This window comes from Tamandua tetradactyla, chromosome Y (assembly GCF_023851605.1).
Source record: "Tamandua tetradactyla isolate mTamTet1 chromosome Y, mTamTet1.pri, whole genome shotgun sequence".
Lineage (NCBI taxonomy): Eukaryota > Metazoa > Chordata > Mammalia > Pilosa > Myrmecophagidae > Tamandua > Tamandua tetradactyla.
In genome coordinates this window covers 5,543,599-5,567,816 of record NC_135354.1, presented here as the reverse complement: position 1 = coordinate 5,567,816, position 24,218 = coordinate 5,543,599, and positions in this window count along the sequence as shown.

Here is a 24,218-nt window from a genome sequence, read left to right as displayed (position 1 = left end):
CTCATTGTCTCTTCTCTTCTCATCATCCCGTCATATAATCTTGCATCATCTCATCACCTCATCATCTCATCTCATCTTGTCCCATTTCATCATCTCATCCCATCTTGTTATCCCATCTCATCGTCCCTTCTCATCGTCTGGTCTCATCTCATCATTCCATCTCATCATCCCATCTCATCATCTCATCTCATCTCCTCATCTCATCTCATCATCTCATTGTCTCATCTCATCTCATTGTCTTTTTTTAAAATTTTTTTTATTAATCAAAAAAAAGAAAAGAAATTAACACAACATTTAGAAATCATTCCATTCTACAAAAGCAATCAGTAATTCTTAGTATCATCACATAGATGTATGATCATCATTTCTTAGTACATTTGCATCGATTTAGGAAAAGAACTAGCAAAACAGCAGAAAAAGATATAGAATGTTAATATAGAGAAGAGAATTAAAATAATAATACTAATTATATATATATATATATATATATATAAAGGAAAAAGAAAAAAACAAAAACAAAAGATACAAACACACAAACAAAAAACCATATTTCAGGTGCAGCTTCATTCAGTGTTCCAACCTAGATACATTACACTTAGGTATTATTGTGCTGTCCATTTTTGAGTTTTTGTATCTAGTCCTGTTGCACAGTCTGTATCCCTTCAGCTCCAATTATCCATTATCTTACCCTGTTTCTAACTCCTGCTGGTCTCTGTTACCAATGATATATTCCAAGCTGATTCTTGAATGTCGGTTCACATCAGTGGGACCTTACAGTATTTGTCCTTTAGTTTTGGGCTAGACTCACTCAGCATAATGTTCTCTAGGTCCATCCATGTTATTACATGCTTCATAAGTTTAGTCTGTCTTAAAGCTGCATAATATTCCATTGTAGGTATACGCCACAATTTGTTTAGCCACTCATCTGTTGATGAACATTTTGGCTGTTTCCATCTCTTTGCAATTGTAGATAATGCTGCTATAAACACTGGTGTGCAAATGTCCATCTGTGTCTTTGCCCTTAAGTCCTTTGAGTAGATACCTAGCAGTGGTATTGCTGGGTCGTAATCCATTCTGCCATTCTATGTCTTTTTGATTGGGAAATTCAGTCCATTAACTTTTAGTAATATTACTGTTTGGATAATATTTTCCTCTACCATTTTGGCTTTTTATTATATATATCATATCTGATTTTCCTTCTTTCTACACTTTACTCCATACCTCTCTCTTCTGTCTTTTCGTATCTGACTCTAGTGCTCCCTTTAGTATTTCTTGCAGAGCTGGTCTCTTGGTCACAAATTCTCTCAGTGACTTTTTGTCTATAAATGTTTTAATTCCTCCTTCATTTTTGAAGGACAATTTTGCTGGATATAGGAGTCTTGGTTGGCAGTTTTTCTCTTTTAGTAATTTAAATATATCATCCCACTGTCTTCTAGCTTCCATGGTTTCTGCTGAGAAATCTACACATAGTCTTATTGGGTTTCCCTTGTATGTGACAGATTGTTTTTCTCTTGCTGCTTTCAAGATCCTCTCTTTCTCTTTGACCTCTGACATTCTAACTAGTAAGTGTCTTGGAGAACGCCTATTTGGGTCTATTCTCTTTGGGGTGTGCTGCACTTCTTGGATCTGCAAATTTAGGTCTTTCATAAGAGTTGGGAAATTTTCAGTGATAATTTCTTCCATTAGTTTTTCTCCTCCTTTTCCCTTCTCTTCTCCTTCTGGGACACCCACAACACATATATTTGTGCACTTCATATTGTCATTCAGTTCCCTGATCCCCTGCTCAAGTTTTTCCATTCTTTTCCCTATAGTTTCTGTTTCTTTTTGGAATTCAGATGTTCCATCCTCCAGTTCACTAATTGTAGCTTCTGTCTCTTTAGATCTACCATTGTAGGTATCCATTGTTTTTTCCATTTTTTCTTCTTTGTCCTTCACTCCCATAAGTTCTGTGATTTGTTTTTTCAGATTTTCTATTTCTTCTTTTTGTTCAGCCCATGTCTTCTTCATGTCCTCCCTCAATTTATTGATTTGGTTTTTGAAGAGTTTTTCCATTTCTGTTCGTATATTCAGCATTAGTTTTCTCAGCTCCTGTATCTCATTTGAACTATTGGTTTGTTCCTTTGACTGGGCCATATCTTCAATTTTCCGAGCGTCATCCATTATTTTCTGCTGGTGTCTGGGCATTTGATCAGATTTCCCTGGGTGTGGGACCCAGCTGGTTGAAAGCTTTTTCTGTGAAATCTCTGGGCTCTGTTTTTCTTTTCCTGCCCAGTAGGTGTCGCTCGTGGTGCTCGTCTGTCTGCACAGCAGTCGGCCCGGGAAACCGCACATGGAGGCAGGGGTCACTGGCCGCTGCGGCTTGGGAGAGTGCCAGTCCTAATTGCCCAGCTGGCCTGAAACGCCAAGCATGACGGGAGGGCCCCGCTATCCAATGTTCCCAGTCAGACCGGGGAGCCACGTGTGTGGAGGGAACCCCAGTCACCAATCGCCAGCTGCCTTGGCCAGGAAAACGTGGGCCCCTCGGGTATCTCACCACAGCAGATTCTCCCTGCCCGTTCAGCTGTTCCAGAATGGGGTACGTTGTCTTTCTGGTCTCTGTCATGACTCTGGGAGCTGTTTCTTATTGTTTCTGTTTCTTTAGTTGCTTTTCTGGAGGAGGAACTAAGACCCGTGCATCTTACTAAGCCGCCATCTTCTCCAGAAGTCCTCATCTCATTGTCTTTTATCATCTGGTCATCCCCCCTTGTCAGCCCATCTCATCATCTCTTCTCATTTCATCATCACATCTTGACATCCTAACTCATCTGCCTGTCTCGCCCCACCATCTTGTCTCATCATCACATCTTTTCTCATCTCGTCTTCTCATCATCTCATCCTCCCATCTCATCACCCTCTCATCATCTATTCTCATCTCATTGTCCCATCTCATAGGCCTGTCTTATCTCATCATCTCTTTGCATTGTCCTCTGGTCATCTGGCCTCATCTTCTCATCTCATCTCACAATCTTCTCATCACATCTCATCTCTTCATCTCATCTCATCACCTTTTTCCATCTAGTCGTCCCATCCCTTCATCCATCTCATTGTCACATCTCGTCATCTCATTTTCGTCACCTCATCTCATCTTCTTGTCTCCTCACCTTTTCTCATGTCATCATCCCATCTCATCATCCCATCTAATCATTTCATCTCCTTGTCTCATTTCATTTTCTCATCCCATCTCATTATCTCGTCTCATCTTGTCATCCCATCTCGTCATCTCATTTTTCATCTCATAGTTTCATCTAATCATCCCGTTTCATCTTGCCATACCATTTCATTGTCCCATCTCATCACCTGTCTCACCTCATCATCCTGTCTCATCATCCATCTCACCATTCCATCTTATCGTCTCATCTTGTCATCTCATCTTGACTTGTCTCATCATTTCATCTCATCTTCCCATCTCATTGCCTCATCTTCTCTCATCATCCCATCTCCTCACCCCCTCATCTTGTCATACCAACTCATTGTCCCATCTGATCATCTTATCATCTCTTCCTCTCATCACTTAATTTCATCACATCATCTCATTTCATCTTGTTGTCCAATCTTATCATATGGACTCATCTCATCATCCCTTCATCTCATCTAATCTTGCTGTCTCATCTCGTTGTCTCATCATCTCATTCTTTCATCTCGTAGTTTCATCTCATCATCCCATCTCATCTTGTCATCCTGTCTCTTCATTCCGTCTCATCACCTGTCTCACCTCATCATCCTGACTCTTCATTATCTAATCATCCCATCTCATCATCTCATCTCATTGTCTCATCTTGTCTCGTCTCTTCATCTATTCTCATCTTCCCATCTCATTGTCTCATCTTATCTTGTCATCCTGTCTTGTCATCTCATGTCATCTTCTCATCTCATCATTTCATATCACTTGTTGTTCCATCTAATTGTTCCATCAACATGTCTCCTCTCTTCTCATCTTCCTCTCTTGTCATCCTGTCTTGTCTTCCTGTCTCATCTCACAGTACATCTCATCGCGCAACCTCATCGTCTCATCTCGTCCTCTCATCTTATCATCCTGTCTCAGAGTTTCGTCTCGTTGTCTCCTCTCATCTCAACATCCTGTCTTCGCATATTATCTCATCTCGTCATCTCAGAGTCTCATTTCATCTCGTCTTCTCATCTCTTCATCATGTCTCATCATCTCATCTCAACTTGTCATACTGTCTCATCTCATCTAATCATCTCCTCATCTCATATCATCATTTCATCTCATTATCTCATCTCATCTCATCATCCCATCTTGTTGTCCCATCTCATCTTGTTGTCTGTCTCATCATCCCACCTCATCTCCCTGTCTCATCTAATCATTTCATCTCGTTTTCTCATCTCATCATCCCTTCTTATAGTTTCGTCTCATCATCTCATCTCATCTCACCATCCCATCTTGTCAAGTCATCTCATCTCATCATCTCATCGTCTCATCTCATTTCATTGTCTCGTCTCATTGTCATGTCTCCTTGTCTCATCTCTTCTTGTTTCCCCATCTTGACATCACATCTCATCTCCCTGTCTCCTCTCACCATCTTGTCCCACTGTCTTGTCTCATCATCTCGTCTTTTCTCATCTCGGCATCTCGGCATCTCATCATCCCTTCTCATTGTGCTCTCATCCTCTCTCATCTCATTGTCCCATCTAATAGGCCCGTCTTATCTCATCATCCCTTCACATCATCTATCTTATTCCATCTCATCTTCTCTTTTGATCTTGTCAACATGTTGTCCCATCTAATCTCATCATCTCATCTCATCACCTTGTCTCATCTTGTCATCCCATCTTGTCATCAACATCATCATCCCATCTTGTCATCTCATCTCTTCATCTTGTCTCCTCATCTTGTCTCATCTCATCATCATGTCTACTCATCCCATCTTGTCATTTCATCTCCATGTCTTGTTTCTTCTCATCATCCCAACTCATCATTCCATCTCGCCATCACATCTCATCATGTCATCCCATCTCATCATCTTGTCTCATCCTCTCATCATCTTATAATCTCTTCTCATCATTTCATCTCATCATCTTGAATCATCTTGTCATCACATCTTGTCATCCCTGCACATAATCCCATCACGTCTCCCTGTCTCTTCTTGTTGCCTTGTCTCATCATCTTATCTCATCATCTCATCTCATGTTCTCATCACATATATTCATCTCCTCATTCCAATTCAACTCACCATCCCATCTCATCATCCGTCTCATCATCCAGTTTCATTGCCTCATCTCGTCATCCCATCCTGTCTTGTTCATCATCACGTCTCATCTTGTCATTCCATCTCATTGTCCTGTCTCCTCTCTTCATCCTGTCTCATTGTACTGTCTTGTTGTCCCATCTCATCATCCATCTCATTGTTCCATCTCATTGTCTCATATCATTTTCTCATCACATCATCTCATCTCATCTTGTCATCTTGTCTCATCTCATCATTCTGTCTCATCATTCCATCTCCTTTTCTCATCTCTTCTTGTCTCTGTCTTGTCTTCTCATCTCATTTCCTTGTCTCATCATTTCTGCTCATCTTGTCTCATCTCATCATTTGGTCTCATCATCTCATCGTTTCATCTCATCATCTTGTCTCATCTCATTGTCCCATCTCGTCATCTTGTAATCTTTTATTGTCATTTTATATCATCATCTCATCTCCTCTTGTCATCCCATCACAACATCCCATCTCATCTCGTCATCCCATCTTGACTCCCACCTCGTCTTGTCATCCCAATGCATCATCCTGTCTCATCATCTCAAAAACTTTTCATCTCATCATGTAATTCCATCTCATCATCTCATCTCATCTCATTGTCCCATCTTATAATCTCGACTTTTCTTGCCATCTCATCATCTCATCTCATCTCAAAAGCTCGTCTCATCATCTCATCATCTTGTTCTTTCATCTCATAGGTTCATCTCATCATCCCTTCTCATCTTGTCATACTATTTCTTTGTCACATCTCATTGCCTGTCTCACCTTGTCATCCTGTCTCATCATCTGTCTCATCATCCTATCTTATCGTATTATCTCATCATCACATCTTGTCTCATCTTGACATCTCATCTCATCTTCCCATCTCATTATCTCATCTCCTCTCATCATCCCGTCTCCTCCCCACCTCGTCTTGTCATGCTGACACATCATCACAGCTGATCTCTCATCATCTCTTCCTCTTATCACATAATTTCATCTCATCATCTCGTCTCATCTCATTCTTCCATCTTGTCATATGGACACATCCGATCACCTCGTCATTTCATCTCGTCTCTCTGTCTCATCTCAAAGTCTCATCTCATCATCTGGTCATCTCATTTCTCATCTCGTAGTTTCATCTTCTTGTTTCATCTCATCATCCCGCCTCATCTTGTTGTTCCATCTCATCATCCCGTCTCATGGCCTTCTAACCTTGTTGTCCTGTCTCATGATCCATCTCATCATCCCATCTCATCATCTCATCTTGTCATCTCATCTTGTCTTGTCTCTTCATCTAATCTCATCTTAACTTCTCATTGTCTTATCTCATCTCATCATCCTGTCTCATCATCCTGTCTCGTCATCTCATGTCATCTTCTCATCTCATCATTTCATATCATCTAATTGTTCTGTCTTGTTGGTCTACCACCATGTCTCATCTCTTCTAATCTTCCTCTCTTTTCATCCTGTCTCATCCCCCTATCACATCTCACAGTCTCATCTCATCACCTCACCTCATCATCTCATCTCATTGTTTCATCATCTGATCATCCCATCTCATAGGTTCATCTCATTGTCTCATCTCATCTTGTCTTCCTGTCTTCACATCTTGTCTCATCTCATCATCTCATAGTCTCATCTCATCTCATCTTCTCATCTCTTCATTACATATTATCATCTCTTCTCAACTCATTGTACTGTCTCACCTCCTCATCCCATCTCCTCATCTCATCTCATCATTTCATCTCACTATCTCATCTAATCTCATCATCCCATTTCATCATTCCATCTCCTCGTCTCATCTCTACTTGTCTCCATCTTGTCATCTCATCTCATCTCCTTGTCTCATCATCACAGCTCATCTTGTCATCTCGTCTTGTCATTCAGTTTCATCATCTTGTCATTTCATCTCATCATCTTTTCTCATCTTGTTGTCCCATCTCATCATCATGTCATTTTCTTGTCATTTTATCTCATCATCTCATCTCCTTTAGTCATCCCATCTCATTGTCCTGTCTCATCTTGTCATCCCATCTCATCTCCTGCTTCATCCTGTCATGCCAACTCATCATCCCGTCTCATCATCTCATCATCTGTTCATCTCATCATGTAATTTCAAATCATCATCTTGTCTCATCTCATTGTCCCATTTGTCATCTTGACTCGTGTGATGATGAGAAGAGATGAGATGATGAGATGTGATGACAAGATGGATAATGAGATGGTATGACGAGATGGGATGATGGTACAGGATGATGAGACAAGAAGGTACAATGAGACAGAATGATGAGATGAGATGAGATGATAAGATGATGAGATGAGATGACAAGATGTGACTACGAGATGAGACAATGACATGAGATGATGGGAAATGAGGTTGTGATGGGATGATGAGATGGGAAGACGATTGGGATGATGAGAGGATATGACAAGAAGAATCGACTATGAGATGAGATGAGATGATGAAATGAAATGACCATGACAAGACAATGAGATGAGACAATGACATGAAATGTTGAGAAAGAATGATGAGAGAGATGACGAGATGGGATGATGAGACGGATGATGAGATGGGATGATGTGATGGGATGATGAGTTGGGATGACGGGATGAGATGGAACAATGAGACAGAATGATGAGATGAGATTAGCTGCCAAGAGGAGACAAGATGTGACAATGAGATGAGATCATGATACAGGATGATGAGATGAGATGATGAGATGTGATGATGAAATGATGAGACAATGAGACAAGATGGTGGGATGAGACATGGAGACAAGTTGGGAAAATGAGAAAGAATGATGAGATCACACTGTTGACGAGATGGGGTGATGAGAATAGATGATATGATGAAACGAGACAATGAGACAAGATGTGAAGATGAGACTAAGAGTTGATATGATGAGACAAGAAGAGGAGAGGAGAAGATGAAATCAGATGATTAGATGGAATGGTGACACCAACTCTGAGATTGGATGACGAGATGGGATGATGAGATGTGATGATTAAACCAGTGGGGGACTAAGACAGATGATGAAATAAGATGAGACGACATCATGAGACAAGAAGAGATGATGAGATGACACGATGAGACAGACGATGAGATGAGATATTGAGATGTGACAATGAAATGATGAGAAAATGTGGTAAGACTGTGGGATGAGATATGGACATGAAATTGGAGGACAAGACAGGATGATAAGATGAGATGAGATGAGATGACAAGATGGGATAATAAGAGGAGATGATGAGATGAAGCAAGACGATGACATGAGAAGAGATGATGAGACGATGAGATGAGATGATGAGACAAGACTATGAGATAATAAGTTGGCATGAGATGATGAGATGGACGATGTAATGGGATTAAGAGATGGGATGATGAGATGGGTTGATGAGATGAGATGGGACAATGTGACAGAATGATGAGATGAGATGACGTGATGAGACAAGACAACATGAAATGATGAGATGAGAAGAGATGGGACGATGAGATGATATGATGAGATGGGAAGATGAAATGAAGAGATGAGACAAGACAGTGGGATGAGACAAGGAGACAAGACAGAAAGGTGAGATGGGATGACAAAATGAGATGAGAGGATGAGATGGCATGATAAGAGGAGACAACAAGATGAAACCAGAAAATGAGATGAGATGAGATGATGAGATGATGAGGTGAGATGACAAGATGCGACAACATGATGAGAGGACAACGTGGGATGATGAGATGGGATGAAGAGATGGGATGTTGAGAGGAGTCTATCAGATGAAGTGAGACAATGAGATGAGATGAGAAGATGAGCTGAATAGATGAGATGACAAGACGAGATGATGAGATGAGATGATGATATTAGATGAGACGGGATGACGAGATGGACAATGAGGCAGAATGATGAGATGGAATGATGAGACAGGATGATGAGATGAGAAGGTACAATGAGACAGAATGATGTGTTGAGATGAGATGATGAGAAGAGACAAGATTAGATGGTGAGATGAGATGATGTAATGGGTTGATGAGATGAGATGATGAGATGAGATGATGAAATGATGAGAAAATGAGACAAAACGGTTGGATGAGACATGGAGATGAGAAGGGAAGATAAGAAGGAACATTTGAGATGAGATGAGAGGACAAGATGGGATGATGAGAGGAGACATCTAGTAGAAGCGAGATGATGAGACGAGATGAGATGATGAGACCATGAGATGAGATGACGAGATGAGATGACAAGATGAGATGATGACATGAGATGATGAGACAGGATGACAAGATGGATGATGAGATAGGATGACATGATGAGATCATGAGACAGGATGATGAGATAGATGGGACAATGAGAAAGATTGATGAGATGAGATGAGATGTTGAGACAAGACAAGATGAGATGATGAGATGAGATGATGAAATGGGAGGATGAAATGATGAGAAAATGAGACAAGATGGTAAGATGAGACATGGAGATGAGATAGGAAGATGAGATGGGATGATGAGATGAGATGAGACAATGAGATGGGATGATGAGGGGAGATGATGAGATGAGGTGAGATGAGACAAGATGAGAGGATGAGACAAAGATGAAATGATGAGACAAGAAGACAAGAGGATACAATGACATGAGATGATGAGACGGGATGATGACACAGATGATGAGATGGGATGATGAGATGGGATGATGAGACGTGATGATGAAACCAGACGGGACGATGAGACAGAATGATGAGATGAGATGAGATGAGACCACCACACGAGACAAGAACAGAAGATGAGATGAGACGATGAGATGGGACGATGAGATGAGGTGATGAAATGGGACAATATAATGATGAGACAATATGGTAAGACAGTGGGATGAGACATGGAGATGAGATGGGAGGGTTAAACAGGACAATAAGATGAGATGAGATGATGAGATGGGATGATGAGAGGAGATGACGAGATGAAGGGAGATGATGAGATGACGAGACAATGAGATGAGATGATGAGACGAGACTATGAGATGAGATGATGACTAGATGATGAGATGGACAATGAAATGGGATAATAAGATGGGATGATGAGATGGTATGATGAGATGAGATGGGACAGTGAGACAGAATGATGACATAAGATGAGACAACAAGACAAGACAATATGAGACGATGAGATGAGATGATGAGATGGGACAATGAGATTAGATGATGAGAGGGAACAATGAAATGATGAGACAATGAGAAAGATGGTGGGATGAGACATGGAGAGGGACAGAAAGATGTGACAGAATGACGAGATGAGATGAAATGATGAGATGGGATGATAAGAAGAGACAACAAGATGAAGGAAGACAATGAGGAGAGATGAGGTGATGAGACAATGAGATGAGATGACGAGATGATACTATGAGATGAAATGATGACATGAGATGATGAGACGGATGATGAGATGGGATGACAAGATGGGATGATGAGATGGGATGACGAGATGAGACAGGACAATGAGACAGAATGACGAGATGAGATGATGAGACTAGACAAGATGAGATGATGAGATGAGATGATGTGATGGGATGATGAGATGAGATGATTAGAAATGATGATGAAATGATGAGACAATGATTTCTGGAGAAGATGGTGGCTTAGTAAGGCACGTGTGACTTAGTTCCTCCTCCAGAACAACTACTAAAGAACAAGAAACAGTACATAATAGCTCTCAGAGCCCCGACAGGGACAAACACCCAGTATACCCCATTCCACAATGGCTGAACTGGCTAAGAGGCTCTGCTGCACTGAGGTCCCCAAGAGGCACGCGCTTCCACGGTTCATGGTGGCTGGCAGCCAGACCCCCCCTCCATCCTTCCTGGGTAGTCAGGGAGCTTTGTATCAGGTTCCCCAAGCTGTGAAGTCCGGAGCCCCTTCCACACAACTGGCTTCCCAGCTGTTTGGGAGTTTGGATCGTCAGGATTCCCCAAGCCACCGGGGCTGGTGTCCCTCCCCACATGTGGCTTCCCATGCCAACTGATAACCTCAGAACAGCAGTCCCAGGAGCCATAATAACCGGAAAACATAACCCCTTCCACACACATGGTTTCCCGTGCCAGCTGTGAGCATCAGAACTGCAGAACACCAAGCCACAGCAGCTGGTGACCCTCCCTCAGAGGCGACTTCCTGGAAGAAAAATAAAGTGTCTCCAACAGTAGTAGAGTCTAAGCCCAACCTGACACCAATAGTGGCATTAAGGAACAACTTCTGACTACTGAAAATAGGCCCTCAGTTCAGGTGAAACTGATCAAGGCATAAGTCACCGATTGGGCTAACTGAAAAAGAGGAAAGGGGGTGAAACAGAGCCTTCTACAGCTGTTTCCACAGAGGTTTCATTGCCTCTGTGCTCAGTGCTGGGATTACATAGATAACAACTACCCTGAATGCAGAAACAGGCTGCTTTTAGGACTCTCTACCACCTGAACCTTCCCTGTGGGAGGGGGGAAATGCAACACAAGTGGAATCCCTCTCTAAAGGAATTCAGATCCCAGGACTTCACAATTTGAAACCATTAAAACCAACCTACAATCTTTCCTCTGTCTCAACCACACACCCAGCAGCGAGAGCCTTCCAAAGTTAAAAGAGCCACAACATCTTTTGCTGGTGGGACCTGCAAACAGACAAGCACCACATACTGGGCAGGATAACAAAAACAGAGCCCAGAGACTTCACAGGAAAGTCTTCAACCTACTGGGTCACACACTCAGGGGAATCTGATTAAATGCCCATATACCAGCAAAAAATAACAAATCACACCAGGAAAATTGAAGATATGGTCCAGTAAAAGGGACAAAGCAATAGATCAAATGAGATACAGGATCTGAGACAACTAATTCTGAATATACAAACAGAAATGGAAAACCTCTTCAAAAACCAAATCAATAATTTGAGGGAGGACAGGAAGAAGGCATGGGATCAACAAAAAGAAGAAATGGAAAGTCTGAAAAAACAAATCACAGAATATGGGAATGAAAGATACAGTTAAAGAGATGAAAAAACAATGGAAAACTACATCGTAGATTTCAAGAGACAGAGGCTAGAATTAGTGAACTGGAGGATGGAACATCTGAAATCCTAAAAGAAACAGAAACTATAGGGAAAAGAATGGGAAAATTTGAGCATGGGCTCAGGGAATTGTATGATAATATGAAGAGAACGAATATATGTGTTGTGCATGTCCCAGAAGGAGAAGAGAAGGGAAAAGGAGGAGAAAAACTAATGGAGGAAATTATCTCTGAAAATTTTCCAACTCTTATGAAAGTCCTAAAGTTACAGATCCAAGAAGTGCAGTGCATGCCAAAGAGAATAGATCCAAATAGGCGTTCTCAAAGACACTTACTAGTTAGGATGTCAGAGGTCAAAGAGAAAGAAAGGATCTTGAAATCAGCAAGAGAAAAACAATACATCACATACAAGGGAAGCCCAAAAAGACTATGTGTCGATTTCTCAACAGAAACCATGGAAGCTTGAAAACAGTGGGATGATATATTTAAATTACTAAAAGAGAAAAACTGCCAACCAAGACTTCTGTATCCTGCAAAATTGTGCTTCAAAAATGAGGGGGAAATTAAAACACTCTCAGACAAAAAGTCACTGAGAGAATTTGTGAAAAAGAGACCAGCTCTGCAAGAAATACTAAAGGTAGCACTAGAGTCAGATATGGAAAAACAGAAGAGAGAGGTATGGAGAAGAGTGTAGAAAGAAGGAAAATCAGATATGATATATATAATACAAAAGGAAAAATGGTAGAGGAAAGTATTACCCAAGCAGTAATAACACTAAATGTTAATGGACTGAATCCCCCAATCAAAAGAAAAAGACTGTCAAAATGGATTTAAAAACAGGATCCTTCTATATGCTGCCTACAGGAAGTACAAGATAAACATATGTTGATAGTGAAAGGTTGGGAAAGGACATTTCATGCAAATAACAACCAGAAAAGATCAGGAGTAACTATACTAATATTCAACAAATTAGACTTCAAATGAAAAGCATTTCAAAGAGACAAAGAAGGATACTATGTACTAATAAAAGGAACAATTAAACAAGAAGACATAACTATCATAAATATTTATGCACTGAATCAAAATGCCCCAAAATATGTGAGGAATACACTGCAAACACTGAAAAGGGAAATAGACATAACTACCAAAATAGTTGGAGACTTCAATTCACCACTCTCATCAATGGACAGAACATCTAGACAGAGGATCAATAAAGAAATAGAGAATTTAAATATTACAATAAATGAGCTTGACTTAACAGACATTTATAGGACATTACACCCCCAACAGCAGGTTACAACTTTTTCTCAAGTGCTCATGGAACATCCTCAAAGATAGACCATATGCTGGGTCAAAAATCAAGTCTCACCAAATTTAAAAAGATTGAACTCGTACACAACATTTTGTCAGATCATAAGGGAATGAAGCTGAAAATCAATAATAGGAAGAGTGCCAGAGAATTCACAAATACGTGGAAGCTCAACAATACACTCTTAAATGACTGGGTCAAGGAAGAAAATACAAGAGAAATTAGTAAATATCTCGGGGAAAATGAAAATGAAAATACAACATATGAAAACCTATGGGATGCAGCAAAGGCAGTGCTAAGAGTGAAATTTGTTGCCCTAAATGCCTATATCAGAAAAGAAGAAATGGTAAACGTTCAGGAATTAACTGTCCACTTGGAAGAACTGGAGAAAGAACAGCAAACGGACCCAAAAGCAAGCAAAAGGAAAGTAAAAACAAAGATCAGAGCAGAAATAAATGAAATTGAGAACATGAAAACAATAGAGAAAATCAATAAGACTAGAAGTTGGTTATATGAGAAAATCGGTTAAATTTATTGGTCCTTAGCAAGATTGACTAAAAGAAGAAAAGAGAGGATGCAAATAAATAGATCAGAAATGGAAGAGAAGACATAACCACTGACCTCACAGAAAAAAGAAGGTAATAACAGGATACTATGAACAACGTTCTGCTAATAAATACAACAGTGTAGATGAAATGGACAAGTTTCTAGAAAGTCATGAACAACCAATTTTGACTCAAGAAGAAATAGATGACCTCAACAAAAAATCACAAGAAAAGAAATTGAATAAGTCATTCAAAAGCTTCCCAAAAAGAAAATTCCTGGAACAGATGGCTTCACATGTGAATTCTACCAAACATTCCAGAAAGAGTTAGGACAAATTCTGCTCAAACTCTTCAAAATTCGAAGCGGAGGGAAAGCTATCTAATTCATTCTATGAAGCCAACATCACCCTCATACCAAAACCAGGCAAAGATATTTCAAAAAAGATAACTACAGACCAATCTCTCTAATGAATATAGATGCAAAAATCCTCAACAAAATTCTAGCAAATCGAATCCAGCATCACATTAAAAGAATTATACATCATGAGCAAGTAGGATTCATTCCAGGTATGCAAGGATGGTCCAACATAAGAAAATCCATTAATGTAATACACCATATCAACAAATCATAGCAGAAAATTCACATGATCATATCAATTGATGCAGAGAAAGCATTTGACAAGATTCAACAACCTTTCCTGTTGAAAACAATTCAAAGGATAAGAATACAAGGGCACTTCCTTAAAATGATAGAGGGAATATATGAAAAAACCACAGCTAATATCATCCTCAATAGAGAAAAAGGGGAAACTTTAACCCTAAGATCAGGAACAAGACAAGGATGTCCATTATCACCACTATTATGCATCATCATGTTGGAGGTTCTAACAAGAGCAATTAGACAAAAAAAGAAATAAAATGCATCAAAATTGGAAAGGGAGAAGTAAAGCTATCACTGTTTGCAGATGATATGATACTATATGTTGAAAACCCGGAAAAATCCACAACAAAACTACTAGAGCTAATAAATGTGTGCAGCAAAGTAGCAGGTTACAAGATCAACATTCAAAAATCTGCAGTGTTTCTATACACTAGCAATGAACAAGCTGAGTGGGAAATCAAAAAACGAATTCCATTTACAATTGCAACTAAAAGAATAAAGTACTTGGAAAAAATTTAACTAAAGAGACAAAAGACTATTACAAAGAAACCTACAAAAAACTGTTAAAAGAAATCACAGAAGACCTAAATATATGGAAGGGCATACAATGTTCATGGATTGGAAGACTAAATATAGTTAAGATATCAATCGTACCTAAATTGATTTACAGATTCAATGCAATACCAATCAAAATTCCAACTACTTATTTTTCGGAAATAGAAAAACCAATATGAAAATTTATCTGGAAGGGCAGGGTGCCCCGAATTGCTAAAAGTATCTTGAGGAAAAAACACGAAGCTGGAGGTCTCAAGCTGCCAGACTTTAAGGCATAGTATGAAGCCACAGTGGTCAAAACAGCATGGTATTGGCATAAAGATAGATATATCGACCAATGGAATCAAATAGAGTGCTCAGATATAGACTCTCTCATCTATGGACATTTGATCTTTGATAAGGCAGTCAAGCCAATTCACCTGGGACAGAACAGTCTCTTCAATGAATGGTTCCTAGAGAACTGGATATCCATATGCAAAAGAATGAAAGAGGACCCGTATCTCACACCCTATACAAAAGTAAACCCAAAAATGGATCAAAGATTTGAACATTAGGTCTAAGAACATAAAAAATTTAGAGGAAAATGTAGGGAGATATCTTATGAAAATTACAACTGGAGGTGGTTTTATGGACCTTAAACCTAAAGCAAGAGCACTGAAGAAATAAATAAATAAATCGGAACTCCTCAAAATTAAACACTTTTGTGTATCAAAGAACTTCATCAAGAAAGTAGAAAGACAGCCTACACAATGGGAGACCATATTTGGAAATGACGTATCAGATAAAGGTCTAGTATCCAGAATTTATAACAGATTGTTCACCTCAACAATAAAAAGCAGCCAACCCAATTACAAAATGGGAAAAAGACTTGAACAGACACCTCTCAGAAGGGGAAATACAAATGACCAAAAGGCACATGAAGAGATGCTCAATGTCCCTGGCCATTAGAGAAATGCAAATTAAAACCACAATGAGATATCATCTCACACCCACCAGAATGGCCATTATCAACAAAACAAAAAACGACAATTGCTGGAGAGGATGCGGAGAAAGAGGCACACATCCACTGTTGGTAGGAATGTAAAATAATGCAACCATTGTGGAAAGCATTTTGGTGTTTCCTCAAAAACTGAATATAGAATTGCCATACAACCTAGCAATACCATTGCTAGGTATCTACTCAAAGGACTTAACTGCAAAAACACAAATGGAAATTTGCACACCAATTTTTATAGCAGCATTATTTACAATTGTGAAGAGATGGAAACAGCCAAAATGTCCAGAAAGAGATGAGTGGCTAAACAAACAGTGCTATATACATGCAATGGAATATTATGTAGCTCTAAGACAGAATAAACCTATGAAACATGTAATAACATGGATGGACCTAGAGAACATTATGCTGAGTGGGACTAGTCAAAAATTAAGGACAAATACTGTATGGCCCCACTAATGTGAACCGACATTAGAGAATAAACTTGGAATATGTCATTGGAAACAGAAACCATCAGGAGTGACAAACAGGATAAGATAATGGGTAATTGGAGTTGAAGGGATACAGACTGTTTAACAGGAATAGATACAAAAACTCAAAATTGGACAGCACAATAATACCTAATTATAATGTAATTATGTTAAAATACTGAATGAAGCTGCATCTGTGCTATAGTTTTTTTGTTCATTTGTTTTTATATATATTTTTTGTATTTTTTATTTTTATTTTTTCTCTATATTATTATTTTATTTCTTTTTCTGTTGCCTTGCTATTTAATTTTCTAAATCGATGCAAATGTACTAAGAAATGATGATCATACATCTATGTGATGATGTTAAGTATTACTGATTGCATATGTAGAATGGAATATTACTAAATGTTGTTAGTCAATTTTTTTAATTAATAAAAATGATGAGACAATGAAACAAAACCGTGGGATGAGACATGGAGAAGAGATGAGAAGATGAAATGGGAGGAGAGGAGATGAGATGATGAGATGGGATGATGAGACGGATGATGAGATGGGATCACAAGATGAGATGATGAGATGGGATGATGAGACGAGATGGTAAAATGAGACAGAATGAAGAGATGAGATGAGACAATGAGACGAGACAAGATTACACGATTAGATGAGACAGCATGATGAGACTAGATGATGAGATAAGATGAAATGATGAGACAATGAAACAAGATGGTTGCATGTGACATAGAGATGAGACGAAAGAATGATCCAGGATGATGAGATGAGATGAGATGAGATGATGAGATGGGATGATGAGAGGAGATGACGAGATGAAGGAATACGATGAGGTGAAAAGAGATGATGAGACAATGAGATGAGATGATAAAACGAGTCTGTGAGATGAGATGATGACATGAGATGATGAGATGGGATGACTAGATGGACTTTGAGAATGGACGACGAGATGGATTGATGAGATGGGATGAAGAGACAAGATGGAACAATGAGAGAGAATGACGAGATGAAATGAAATGATGAGACAAGACAAGATGAGATGATGAAATGAGACTATGAGATGGGATAATGAGAGGAGATGATTAGATGGGATGATGAAATGATGAGACAATGAGATAAGATGGTGGGATGAGACATGGAGACAAGAAGGGAAGACAAGACAGTAAGTCAAGATGGGATGATGAGATGACAGGAGACGATGAGATGGAATGATGAGAGGAGATGAGGAGATGTAGTGAGACTAGATGAGAAGAGACAACAAGAGGATGAGATGAGATGACAAGACGAGACTAAGAGATGGGAAGATGACATGTGATGATGGGTTGGGTGATGGGATGGATGATCAGATGGAATGATGAGATGAAATGATGAGATGGGATGAGGAGATGAGACGAGAATACGAGGTGGGATGATGAGAGGAGATAACGAGATGAAACAAAGCAATGAGAATAGATGAGATGATGATATGATGAGATGAGATGTTGAGATGAGACTGAGATATGAGATGATGACATGAGATGATGAGACGGGATGATGAGACAGATGATGAGTCGGGATGAAGAGATTCGATGATGAGACTGAATGACGACATGAGTTGGGACAACGAGAGAGAATGACGAGATGAGATGAGATGACAAGATGAGGCAAGATTGGATGATGAGATGAAATGATGAAACGGGATAATGAGATGAGATGATGAGATGGGACGATGAAATTATGAGACAATGAAACCAGACAGTGGGATGAGACATGGAGATGAGACAGGAAGATGAGATGGAACGATTAGAGCAGACGAGATGATGAGATGGTATGATGAGAGGAGACAATGACAAGAAGCAGGACAATGAGACATGATGAGATGATGAGATGATGAGATGAGATGACGAGATGAGACTTCAAGATGAGAGGAGAGGATGAGATGATGAGATGAGAAAATACACTGAGACAGCATGATGAGATGAAAAGAGATGATGAGACAGAATGCTGAGATTGGATGACGAATCAGATGAGACAACGAGATGAAACAAGATGGAACGATGAGATGAGACGATGAGACTGGAAAATGATTTGAGACAAGAAAACCAGATGAAATGATGAGAAGATGAGACAGGATGGTGAGATGTGATGACGAGATGAGATGAGATGACAAGAAAGGGAGATGGGATGGGATGACAATACAGGAGGATGAGAAAAGATGAGATGATGAGATGGAATGGCAGGATGGGACAATGCGATGAGATGACAAGATGAAATGAGATAACAAGACAGGTTTGCAGGATGAGGCAAGATGATAATATGAAAATATGAGAAGGGATGTTGAGACAATGAGATGACAAGATGAGACAATGAGATGAGACCAGGATATGAGACTGTGAGGTGAGACAGGGAGACAAGATAGGATGATGAGACAGGACAACATGATGAAACAGGAAAATGAGATGGGATTATGAGATTAGATGAGATAACGAGATGAAATGATGAGATGAGATGAGGAGATGGGAAGACGAGACGAGAAGGGATGACAAGGGGAGATGAGTTGATGAGACATGATGAAGAGATGAGAAGATGAGATGAGATGAGACTATGAGATGATGAGATGAGACAAGGTGACAAGATGGGATGATGACATGAGATGATGATATGAGACTGTTGGACGAGACAGAGAGCAAGATAGGATGATGAGATGGGATGATGAGACAAGATGAAGAGATGAGGCTGCAAAATGAGATGGAATGATGAGATGAGATGAGACGATGAAAGGGGACAAGATGGGATGATGAGATGAGACAATGAGACAGTATGAACAGACAGATGACGAGATGGGATTTCAGGTTGAGATTGGATGATGAGATGAAACAATGAAATGAGAAGACGAGATGAGATGACAAGACGAGATGATGAAATGAGACAGCAAGATGTGACAGGGAGATGAGATGGGAGGATAAGATGGGACGATGAGACAGGAAGACAAGATCAGATGAGATGTTGAGATGAAACGATGAGAAGAGATGACGAGATGGTACAATGAGTCAGAATGACGAAATGAGATGAGACAATGAGAAGAAATAATGAGAAGAGAAGATGAGATGAAGAGAGGATGTCATGAGGTGATGAGATGAGATGATGAGAGGAGATGAGATGATGAGATGGGATGACAAGATGGGATGAAGAGACAGGGTGACAAGAAGAGATGAGATGAGGAGAAGGGACAATGAGATTAGAAGAGATGATGAGATGGTATGATGACATGGGACAATGAGAAGAGACAACACAATGAGAAGAGATGGGATGACAAGACAGGACAAGATTGTGGATGAGATGAGACGATGAGATGGTATGACAAGACGGGATGATGGGATGCGATGAGATGAGATGAAACAATGAGAAAATATGACATGAGGATGACACAAGACAATCTTATGAGATGACAAGATGAGACGAAGTGTTGAGGAGATGACTAGATGGGATGATGAGATGAGACGAGATGATGAGGTGTGATGAGATGATATGATGAGACGAGATGATGAGATGAGAGGATGAGACTGGATGACGAGACGGACAATGAGAAAGGATGACAAGATAAGATGAGTCGATGAGATGAAACGACAAGATGATGAGATGATGAGATAAGATGATGAGATGAGATGAAGTGATGAGATGGGACAATGAGACTGGATGATGTAACAAGACAGGAAGATGAGATGGGACAACTAGATGAGCTGAGATGATGAGATGGGATGAGATGAGTCCTCGAGATGAGATGACAAAACACGATGATGAGATGAACGATGAGATGGTATGAAGAGATGAGATGGATCAATGAGATGGGATGATGAGATGATACAATGGGATGGGACAATGAGATGACGAAATGTGATGTCAAGATGAGATGATGAGATGAGATGAGATGACGAGATGAAACAAAAAGAAGAGATGACAAGATGATGAGATGACCTGATGAGACAACCTGATGAGATGTTGAGATGAGATGATGAGACAGGATGAGGAAATGAGATGAGATGACAAGAGAAGATGACCTGATGAGAAAACGAGATGAGATGATGAGATGAGATGAGATGACATGATGGGATGATGAGATGAGATGATATGATGAGATGAGATGATGAGATGAGATAATGAGACCAGAGGACAAGATGGACAATGATACAGGATGACAAGATGAGATGAGATGATGAGGTTAAACATCAAGGTGATGAGATGATGAGATACAACAATGAGTTTAGATGAAGTGATGAGATGGAACAATGGGACTGGATGATGTGATGAGACAGGAGGATGAGATGGGACAACTAGATGAGATGAGACAACGAGATGGGTCGAGATGAGTAGACAAGATTAGATGACATAATGGGATTATGAGACAAACGACAAGATGGGATGATGAGATGAGATGGGTCAATGAGACGGGATGATGAGTTGGGATGATGAGATGAGATGAGATAATGAGATTAAACGATGAGAAGAGATGATGAGTTGATGAGACAAGATGACCTGATGAGATGACTTGATGAGATGATGAGATGAGATAACGAGATGGAATGACAAGATGAGATGAGATGAGGAGTGGAAATGAAGAGAAATCATGACATGACAAGACGGGACAACCTGATGCAATGATGAGACAAGATGATGAGATAACATGAGATGAGATGATGACATGGGATGATGAGATGAGACAAGACTATGAGATGTGATGAAATTATGAGACAGAATGATGAGATAGATAATGAGATGGGATGATGAGATGACATGGGATGATGAGATGGGATGATGAAATGTTTCATCATACCGGATGATGAGATGAGATGAGTGAAAGAGATGAAATGATGAGAAGAGACAACGAGTCAGAACTATGAGATGAGACTGGATAATGAGATGCAATGATGAGAGGAGATGGGACAATGAGAAGGGATGATGAGGTGGGAGGACGAGATGCAATGAGATGACAATGTGAAATGACAAGAAGAGATGACAAGATGATGAGATGAGATGAGATGATGAGATGAAATGGTGAGAGGACGAGATGAAACAACAAGATGATGAGATAAGATGATGAGATGAGATGAAATGGTGGGATGGGACAATGAAACTGGATGATGTGATAAGACAGGAGGATGAGATGGACAACAAGATGAGATGAGATGTCAAGATGTGATGAGATGAGTCGATGAAATGAAATAACAAAATGGGATGATAAAACGAAAGATGAGATGGGATGACCAGATGAGGTGGGTCAATGAGAAGGGATGATGAGAAGGGATGATGAGATGGGATGAAGAGATGAGGAGATGGAATGACGAAATGGGACAATGAAATGAAGAGATGGAATGAGGGGATGAGATGACGTGATGAGCCAAGATGATGGGGCACGAGGTTGAGAAGAGATAAAAAGATGAGAAGAGATGAGATGAAGAGATGGAATAATGAGATGGGATGATGAGATGAGACAAGAAGACAAGATGAGATGAGATGAGATGATGACATGAGATGATGACATGAGATGATGAGATGGGATGAGTAGATGGACAATGAGATGGGATGTTGAGATGGGATGATGAGACGGAATGACGAGATGAGATGGGACAATGAGACAGAATGAAGAGATGAGATAGATGATGAAACTAGACAAGATGAGATGATGAGATGAGATGATGAGATGGGATGATGAGATGAGTGAGATGACAAGATGGGACAACAAAACAGAAGGATGAAAAGATGATGAGATGAGATGGCAAGAGTAAACAACAAGATGAGATGATGAGCTAGGATGACAGGATGAGAAGAGATGATAAGATGGGATGATGAGACAGGATGATGAGATGAGATGAAATGACAAGATGGTACAATGAGACATGACAAAGATGTGACGAGACAACAACACAGGATGACGAGGTGAGATGATGAGATGGGACGACAAGATGAAACATTACAATTAGATGGGATGATGAGACAGGATGCAGAGATGACACAAGATGAGGAGATGGTACAATGAGATATGATGATGAGATGAGATGAGACAAGGAGACAAGATGATGAAATGAGATGAGATGAGGTGACAAGATGAGACAATGAGACAGGATGATAAAATGAATGATATGGGTTGACAGTTGAGACGACATGACGAGATGAGATGACAAGATGAGATAGGGTGAGAAGATGATGAGATGAGATGAGGAGACGAGACAGGATGTCAAGGCGGATGACATGAAGGGATGATGAGGTCAGATAGTACAATGAGGCAGGACAATGAGGTGAGATGAAATGATGAGAGGACAATGAGGAGACAAGAAGTCAAGATCAAACAAGACAAGATGATGAGACCAGATGGTGGTAATGGACAGAGATGAGACGTGATGTCGAGATGGGATAACAAGATGAGAAGAGACCATAAGATGAGATGATGAGATAAAAAGAAGAGACAATGAGATGAGATGAGTTGATGAGATGGAACAATGAGATGAGATCAGAGAATGAGATGGGACAACGAGATGAGATGAGAGGATGAGAAGATGAGATGAGAAAATACGATAATACAGGATGATGGGATGAGAAGAGATGACAAGATGGAACGAAGAGATGGGACGATGAATGAGATGAGACAATGAGATGAGATGATGAGACGGGACAACGAGATGAGATGAGAGGACTAGATGATGAGATGAGAAAACACGATGAGATGGGATGATGAGACAGGACAACAATTTGAGACAAGAAAACAAGATGAAATGATGAGCAGATGAGATGGGATGATGAGTTAAGATGAAGAGATGAGATGAGATGACAAGATAGGGAGACGAGATGTGACTATGAGACAGGAAGATGAGAAGAGATGAGATGAGGCCATGGAATAACAGGATGGGAGAAAGAGATGAGAAGAGATGATGACACACGATGAGATGAGGTGACAAGATGAGCTGACAGCATGAAACAATGAGACAGGGTGATGAGGCAGATGATGAGACAGGACGATGAGATGAAATGATGAGACAAGTCAATGAGATAAGATGAGATGATGACATGAGACAAGATGAGACCACGAGATGAGAGGATGAGGTGGAATGACAAAATGAGATGGGTCGATGAGATGAAACTCCGGGATCACATGACGAGATGATGAGATGAGATGATGCAACTAGATGACCAGATGAGACAGGGAGATGAGACGTGATGATAAGACGGAAAAATGAGAAGAGTTCATATGAGGATATGTGACAATGAGACAATACGATGAGACGAGATGAGACGAGAAGATGATGAGATGAGAAAAGATAACAAGAAAGGATGACAGGATGAGACGAGATGATGAGATGAAAATACGAGAAGAGATGATGAGATGAAAATACGAGAAGGAATGATGAGACAATGAGATGACAAGATTAGGCAATGAGAT